This window comes from Hipposideros armiger, unplaced genomic scaffold (genome assembly GCF_001890085.2).
Source record: "Hipposideros armiger isolate ML-2016 unplaced genomic scaffold, ASM189008v1 scaffold_487, whole genome shotgun sequence".
NCBI lineage: Eukaryota > Metazoa > Chordata > Mammalia > Chiroptera > Hipposideridae > Hipposideros > Hipposideros armiger.
In genome coordinates this window covers 205647-214576 of record NW_017731837.1, presented here as the reverse complement: position 1 = coordinate 214576, position 8930 = coordinate 205647, and the positions used below count along the sequence as shown (strand labels likewise).

At 39.4% G+C, this 8930-nt stretch overlaps 1 protein-coding gene across 1 annotated transcript in view; it reads left to right on the top strand.

Moving 5' to 3' along the window:
* The window catches only part of LOC109395835 (receptor-type tyrosine-protein phosphatase gamma-like), a gene marked incomplete at its 3' end in the record, with an annotated part of 531517 nt that overhangs the window by 344777 nt on the left and 177810 nt on the right, over positions 1-8930 (top strand). The gene's annotated exons all lie outside the window — the stretch shown is intronic.

Sequence of the window (8930 nt, the reverse complement as noted above, 5' to 3'; positions counted from 1 at the left end):
TCCTTTGTGCTTTGGAGAAAATATGCTCTTCAGAAAGAATTATGTAAATATTAATTTCTTCATTAATGTATTTAATTTTAGACGACCATGAATATATTTAGCTGTATTTTTAGATTTTCATTTAGCTGAGAGTTGCATGTGTAATCATTAAAGTTGGACAGATTCTCTTTGGCCACAGAGAAAGTGAAGTCGTATTTGAGGAAAACATTTTAAAACTTGGGATTTAAAAACTACGGAATTGTATTTATATTGTAGAAGCCTAACATATTTGAGTTATGTTTTAAAACTTGTATCTGACTGCTATTGCTCCCAGCTAAAACATTTAGAAAAATGTTCAGTTTTTTTTCCTCTATGGGAGAGCGGTCTATTTTTCTTCCTTAACAGAAACTGGAATTAATTGAACTGTTAAACGAAATCATTGCACTTTTGATTTGGACAACTTAAAACATACAGACTTTGAACTTATGAAGCATTTTCTTAAGCAGTTGTTACTTGGGGTAACATTTCCTGTTACAGTGTGCTACCAGTCCTCTCTCCTTCGCAGTTTCCCTCCTTTTTCATATTAATGGTGTTTCATAATAAATATTTGTTTTACAACATGCCTGGTTTGTAGTGTTACTAAGAAAAGCTTAAGGGTGACTCTCACATCTAAGACTATTTTAAAAACCCGACAATTAGAATGCCTTAATTCTATTTTTTTTTTTTTAAAGATTTTGTTGGGGAATTGAGGGGAGGAGAACATACAAGTATTTTGTTCTTCAATCTAGTTGTGGAGCACGTTGCTTCACTGGCCCATGTTGGTATTATCATTGTGCTCTTCCCGGGTGAGGCAGATGGGTCGCTGGCTACTGGACGTCCACTCACAGCCGGCTCTTGGCAGCTCACGCCGGGTGCCAGCCACTCACGGTAGCTTACAGCAACCCACTGCAGCTCCACTGCAGCCTACACCATTGCCGGTGACTCACAGCAGCCCAGCTCCAAGTCAAGCTGTTGTTTACCATCTTAGCTGAAGAGGGCGCAGTGTCACTGGCCCTCATGTGGGATCCGAACCTGGACCCTGCTGCTCATAGCTGGTGTTCCCAGCCAGCTCTTAACTAACGCGCCACTCCGGTGGTCTTAGAATGCCTTAATTCTCAGTCACAGGTACTTCATCTCTCTCCATGCTCATGGAAGACATCACTAATCGATTAGACAGTCTTCCTAGCTGAGCCCAGATGTGCCCTCTTGATTCTTTCCACCACTGCTCTGCGAGCTGCCTCCATCAGTCATGTGAAGATGAGATTTGTTTGTCATCTTTGAATGAGAGTATTTATTGAAGGTCCTTTTATGGGCAACACCTTATGCTGAAGGGAAGTACAGAAAAAATGTTTTATTTTTGAAAATTTATATTTCTGGTTTGGAAGGTTATCCCAACACCAGGTAGAACCAGGTAGGCAAAATGCAGATAAAAGTTCCTGTAATTAAGAGGACACAGATGATCACTATCCACACAGGAAAACCCTGAGTTCTGATTTTATCTGAAATCGGACTGTCAGTGGGACCTCTTTCTCAATTGTGATAAAGCTTGAAAAGCCTGTTATCTTTGCAAGTTTCGAGCAAGGACCAAGATACAGGTTTGAATCAACGTTTAAAATCAGTATTTTAGAAATGGAAATATAGATATAGATATAAATGATATAGATATAGATGATATAGATATAAATANACCAGCATCATATTGAATTATACAAATGTATATTCTCTGTTTTAAACAAATTAAGACTAGGGTCTTCTAGTTGGGTCATACGGCAGTCCTGTACTTACTCAATTATTTTTATATTTTATCAGCAGGAAGCATGTCATTAAAATCTGAAGGCTCTCCCCACCCCTTTCCTTTTTATATGTGTCTGTTCTATCGTCTCACATTTCTAGATGCACTTAAACTTGTCAGCCAGAAAGATGGATGTCATTCAGGTATTGGCAGGAAGAGATGCTTCTGTAAATAGCCTTTTTCACATCTGGGTGTTCAGTTTCCCCGGCGAGGGCTGAGGGAATCTGATGAGCTTTGTGTAGTTTTTTCCGTACCCAGGACAGACTCGGCCTGTGCTTCTCTTTGCCTCAGCTCTGGCATAACCTCCTCCTGTTCTCCCTCGTTTCCAACCCCCAAGTGCAGCTGTGGGGCCTTCATCCGCTTCAGACCTGCCAGGACCCATCACTTGAAGCTGGGCCCTGCTGCGATCCTAGGTCTCCATCCGGAAGGAGCTGGGTTTTTTTCTCAGGACTCAAGAGACTGTGAAAGTCTCATGAAAAGGAAAACTCTTGTGCCAAGAGAAAGGGGTGCAAACACCCTCTATTTTCTGCCTCTAAAGCAGGGCCAGTGGTTTCCACTGCTGTGTTTTTTTTTTATGTCATTTGACTAACAGTTTCCCTACAGGCCCCAGCAAATGTGGATAGTGCTGAACCGGCCTCCTAGGATCCTATAAGAGTGACTGTGTTACAATATGTTACTGTTTGCAGCATGGCTATAGACTGCCTCTTTTACAGGATTTAAAACCTTCCTGTCAGATGTCCACAGCCTTCCGGCTTTGTGGTTGGTCACCTTTCTAACTCTTACGTAATCTCCAAGCACATAGCTGCATTTTTCACTGCATTGAAATTGTTANAATTGTGTTTGAGAGTGAACATGGTGAAAACCTGCGAATGGAAAGTGATTTCAAATGATTTGTTAAAGGCTGCTTCTTGAGAGAGAGCTGCCAGTTTCTGCCTTGGTGAGGTCTGAACCTTGATGTAATAGTGTCTTCTAAACTGCTTGTGGGAGAGCGGGGTGAACCTTCCAGAAGACCCACCAGTAGTGGGTTCCAAACTAGAGTGCCCAGCAGACTCATCTGGGGAATGTATGAATAGGTTTTTAGGACCTGTTTCCTGGACCTAAGTCAGCAGGATTGGAGGAGGTCCCAGGAATCGATGTATTCATTGAGACAAAGATCCCAGGAAATTCTGAAATGGAGCCGGAACAGGAGTGAGAACTACTGGGATGAAGTCACCATTTGAGGTTTCACAATAGCATTTTAGGTTCTGCTAACAATTTTGCGTACAACCCCAGGAAAATCGCTTAACCTTTTTGTACCTTCTTTGATTCAGCTTTTTGAAAGAGGGAGGCATAAGGGATAAAACCTCTGACCTACTTTACATGGTTGTTGTGAAGAATTACTTAAAAAAAATAACTGGAAAGCACTTTGCAAATAGAAATTGCTTTATAAATGCCTTCTTAAAGAAATGTAATTTTCTGACACAGTTTTAGACACAAATAGTCTTGTTGAGTCCATCAGCTGAAATTACAAGTATCAGATGACATGGTATCATGATGGCCAGAACCCAAAGTTGGAGGCAATAAGGAAACAATACAAGGTTGTAATGTCTTCTTTTATCTGTATCATTGTTAAAAAATAATGCTGATGCTAACATCTAAAATCCACATTTTCCCTTTTGGTTTGGTTTGTATTTTTAATAGGCTACTCCCACCGATTTGAGAATTTAATTAGAAAAATAAATGACTTTTACCATGGCTGCTGTGATGTTCATCCTCCCTCCCCCAATCTCTCAATTAAAGGCCTTCTCCTTCTGTCACACACACATCTGTGGATCTGTTAGAAGCCTGTAAATTGATGCGTACCTGCAGAGTTGGCGAGGACACTGTGAGGCCCATACCCTGAAGCAAGGTGGGTTCTCCTGGCATTCATCCATCCCAGCAGGCGTGCCTGAACGTGCTGCCCTCCAAATAGTCTGCAGTGCAGTTCCCAGACCGTCTTTCTGCAACGCTGAGCCAAATGGAGGTCCATGAATGCAGAGGTCCATGCATTCAGTGTGGGATTTACAGCTTATAAACTCATTTTCCACCTCAAAAATTGGAGGCAGGATTGTTGAGGTGGTAACAACTATCAGACAGGTTAGAGGGGAGTGTCCTTGGGGTGGGAACTCAGAATGCAGTATTTTAGGCAGTTGTCACTATATTCTTGTCCTGTAGTTTAACAAAAATGGAGGTGGTAGTATAGAATAATTGTTCTGGAGTTGGACTGGCCAGGCACGTGTCCTGGACCCGTTGTGACCTCAGGCAAGGGATCTAACTTCACCAAGCCTCCCTTACCCATCTGTAATCTGGGGATGCTAGCAGTAATTTTCTGATATAGGTGCTGGGAAGGTCAGTGGAAATGAGCATGGAAAAGTCTTCGTTGGGGGCTTGGCACATATTAAACACTCCGCATAGTTGAGCAGTGTTATCTGCTGATAAAGGCAGTGGTGCCCTGTAGAAATAGAAAGCAAAACAGGTGAATGGATGTGGGTGTCAGAGGGTGTGGTACTCTGTATTTAAATATTGTTAAACCCAGAAACCAATACATTTATCTGTATNTCTCTGGGTGTATCAGAACCATCAAAATATCAATTGAGAAGGAGGCTTTGTATTGGGAGGTGGTCCTACACCTTAAAAAGGCATCCTTTGCATTTGAAAACACTGCTTTGGGCTTGCCTTTGATACATTTAAAAGTGATACCATTTATTTTTCAGGGTCCTCACCATTCAATATTTTCTCTGTCATTTTCAGCCGCCTACATATTTTTTTAAATTAAAAATTTAATTGATATTTTAGATTCACATGCAGGTGTACAAAATAATACAGAGTGATCTCTTAAATAGTTTGCCCAGTTCCCCTCATGGTAACATTTAATGAAACTATAGTATATCATAGGATATATAATATATGACATATACAACTTGATATCATCTGCTGATCTTATTTAGCTTTTCTGAGGTTAATTTATACATGTGAGTGTTTGTGTGTGTGTATTAAGTTCTATATATATAGTTTTATCAACTGAGTAGATTACTGTATCTACCAGCCCAGTAAAGATACTGAACCATAAAGATCCCCTGCGATTCTCTTTTATAACCACACCCACCTTCCTCTTACCTCAGTCTCTCAACTCCTGGAAACTCCTTATCTGTCCTCCATTTCTAACAATGCTGTCACTTCAAAAATATTATCTAAATGGAATCATATAGCATGTAATTGTTAGGGATTGCCTTTTTTCATCAAAGTAATTTGGGGGGGATTCATCTCAGTTGTTGTATGTATCAATAGTTTGTCTCCTTTTACTGCCGAGTAATATTCCAAAGTATGCATGTGCCATAGCTGAACCTTTTTACCTGTTGAGGGACATCTGTGCTGACTGCAGTTTTACAGATATAGCTGCTGCGAGCAGTTGAGCATGTTTGTGTGATCTGTTTTTGGGTTCTGTCTTCTGTTACATTCATTTATATTTCTATCCTTCCACCAGTACTGCGCTCACTGTCTTGATTACTGTGACTATATAGTAAGTCTTAACATCAGGCAGAGTGATTCTTCCCTCTTTATTCTTCTTTGTCAAGATTGTTTTAGCTATACTAGGGCTGTGCCTTTCCATATAAATTTTATAATAAGCTTGTGTATGTCTACAAAAACGGCTGGTATTTTTATGGGAATTTCATTAACACTATAGATCAGTTTCTGGAGAATTGACGTTTTTACTATATTGTGTCATGACCACAGTATGTCTTCATTTATTTGGGTCATCTTTAATTCCTTTCAACATCATTGGAATTTTTAGTATACATATCCTGTACAAATTTTGTTTAAGGTACACTTAAATATTTAATTTTCTTTGAAGTAATTGTAAATGGTATCATTTTTGTTTGTTTCTTCATTGTTAGTGTATATGCACATGGTTTATTTTTGTGTGCTGATCTTTTATTTTTTTTTTTAATTTTATTTTATTGGGTAACAGTGTGTTTTTTCCAGGACCCATTAGCTCCAACTCGAGTAGATATTTCAATCTAGCTGTGGAAGGCGCTACTCAGTGGCCCATGTGGGGATTGAACTGGCAACCTTGGTGTTATGACCCTGCGCTCTAACCAACTGAGCTAACTGGCCGTCCCTGTGCTGATCTTTTATATTTCTACCTTCTGAACTCACTCATAAACTCACTCATTAATTCTAGGAAGTTTCCTTATGTAGATTCCTTGGGATTTTCAGTGTGGACAATCATGTCTGCAAATAGAGATAGTTTTATTTCATCTTTTTCCTATTGTATGTCTTTATTTCTTTTTCATGCCTCATTTTATTTTTAAAGATTTTATTGGGGAATTTTGGGAGGGGAACAGCATTGGGGATTTGGNAAAACTGGCTTTTTATATCCAAACCCAACTTCAGCCCTTTTTCAGCTGTTGAGTTTCTAACAGAAGACATTGCTTATATCAGTGTGAGACAAAATGAGGGATGTTCTACAATTAATGTTTAAATTGTTAAGTCAGTATGAAAAGGAAAGTCCTTTGTTTTATAATTAGTAATGTACTTTCACAAACTTTGACCAGTTTAATGTCATTACATTGGTTCTTGAAAATTCAGTGTTTTTGTGAACAGGAACTGTTGGTTTAGGTGTCTGTTTTATCTGTTTAAAAATTTTAAAAATTAATATCACTGTGACCTTTCTCATCTTCCAATCCATTCTACATTTGATATCAGCTGACTCAGATCTATGCCCTGAGAGACCTTTTTCTGAATCTTCTGAATGATATGAGCCTACACGGAAGTTCTATGTGCAAAGCGTTTATTTTTGTCTCATCTTGGAAACACAGCTCTGCAGACTTAAAAGAATCCTTTCAGTCGTGTCCATTTTTTGGTGAGTCAACCTGGCGATTGCCTAATGATGGTGAACAGATACGTGATTCTGAGAATTCAGTTCTAGATCAAGAATTTTTTTTTTAATAAATGCTAACTTTCTGGAAAGCACATGCGGTGACTGAGAGCAGTGGAGAAAACCAGACGTTTGTTTTAGAACAAAAGGCATATCATCTAGGTTCTTACAGAGAAGGTTCTAGTACAGGCCAATGTGATTTTAAGCCATTGTACGTCAGGCACTTACTGATACTTTTTTGACCCTTGAACTTGTTATGGGAATATATTCGGTATCTCACTTTAAAGAAGACTGTTGATAAAAGGTGTTCACCCACACAAGGGTCAGTCCTTCTGGAAGTTAGCACTTTCCTAAGAACAGTTGTGTGGTTTCACTAAATTGTTAACACAAATCGATCATTCCTGTTCAGTATAAATTAGTTTAGCTGTTTTAAAAAATAATTAAAAAAGAGCTGTCACTATGAAAATAATAATAGCTCAGTTTTCCTGAGTGCTGATAATGTGTAAGGCACTAGACTATTTTTAAGAAAGCTTTTCATTCAGTCTTCTCAACAGCTTTGTGAAGTACTTAGGATTGTTATCTCCATTTTATAGATGAGAAAGTTTATCTCAGCTTAAGGAACATTCTCCAGTCCATCCAGCTAAAGTTATCATAGTAGAAACTAAGTTTCAAGCCCCACTTGTATGATTGTGACACTGAGGTAGGTGCCTGAACCCATCGAGTTGATTATCAAGATCTACATGTATTAACTAATGAAGTAAGAAATTAGGGACACTGTTCAGTTTTTAATAACATGGTGGTAAGGATCTAGGCGGGGCAGTCACTAAGGAGAAGGCATTATATGGAATAAGAATCAAACTTGATGTGTTCAAAGCCTCATTCCCCGTTTCTAACACAGGGATGGAACAGATGTTATTGTATTTAGACTGTTACCTTGACTGGTGGCACGTCATTATCGGCAAGTGCTGATGAGGTGCAGATGAATGCTGCTGGGAGCCATGTGTGACGGGGACGTTCTAATTGGAATGCTCTGAGAGTGGAAAATTTCAGAACTTATCAAGGCTTTAGGAGGCGTAACATATTTTGGGAACGCACGTGTGCCTGCAAGCTGCTGAAAGATGTTATGGTAGACACATTGAAGAATCAAGAACCACAAGACCCAAGGTTGTAAAATTCAAATTCCTTTGGTCATCAGGATAATCATAGCACTGTTTCTTGAGGACCAGGGACTCGCCAGCTGCATTGTCTGTAACAACTCACTTGATCTTCTTAAGGACCCCACGGCATGGGTACTGCTTTATCCATTATGAATGTCCTGAGCAAATAAGTCCCAGCTTGGTTAGGTTCTGTCGATTGTAGGCAGAAGAGCCATTCGGTATTTTAGTTCCTAACCACTGTAGTTCAGCTGCCTCTGTGATTTGAAGCCACCAGCAAAGACCCATTTGAAGATTGGATACTATTTCCTTTAACAGAAAGGCTTTATCCTTTATCTAATTAGTTGCCCTGGTGCATTCTGGAGTTGTTAGATACAAACATCTCTTTCCACATGAAGGAGGAAGCCATTCCTGTGTGTTCACCATCCTGGTGGTAGCCCCAATCTAAGTCTGGTCAACAGATATTTGTTGCTCAGTGGTGTGCAACAAATATCTGTTGACCAGACTTAGATTCCTGAGCTGAGGCATCTAGTTGATGTGGTTTGGGACCAAAAGAAACATTTTGTTTCTACAAACAATGCTTAAAGAATAATGTATCTGCCAGACATTTTTTTGGTGTCAGTCTAGTGATGAACTACTGCTTAGATGCTTAGGGGAACGGGGCTGGTTTCCTCATAATGAAAGAATGATCTGAGAGTACTAGTGAAGTGAATTAAATGGCAGCTAAAGATGCTGATGGGATTATCCACAGAGAGAGAAACTGGCACTAAGTTTATAGACCAATCAGAAATGGCTAGCTCTTATCTAGCACTAGAGGAGAGGAAACTACAGTAGTTAAAAGAGTAACAAATATTAAGCTGAGAAAGATGTAGCATCAGAAGTGGTTCACTTAATTGGCAGCTGAGATATAAAAAGTTGGGGGTGAGAAAGGGTGAGAGTCACTAACAATCATAAAATGCATTTATTGTCTGGGATCTATGCGGAGTCTCGGAGACAGCTATGTTTTACTTATTTTCATTTTCCTAACAGCTCTTAGAGGGAAGACCAGTTATGGATTCCCCTTTTAGAT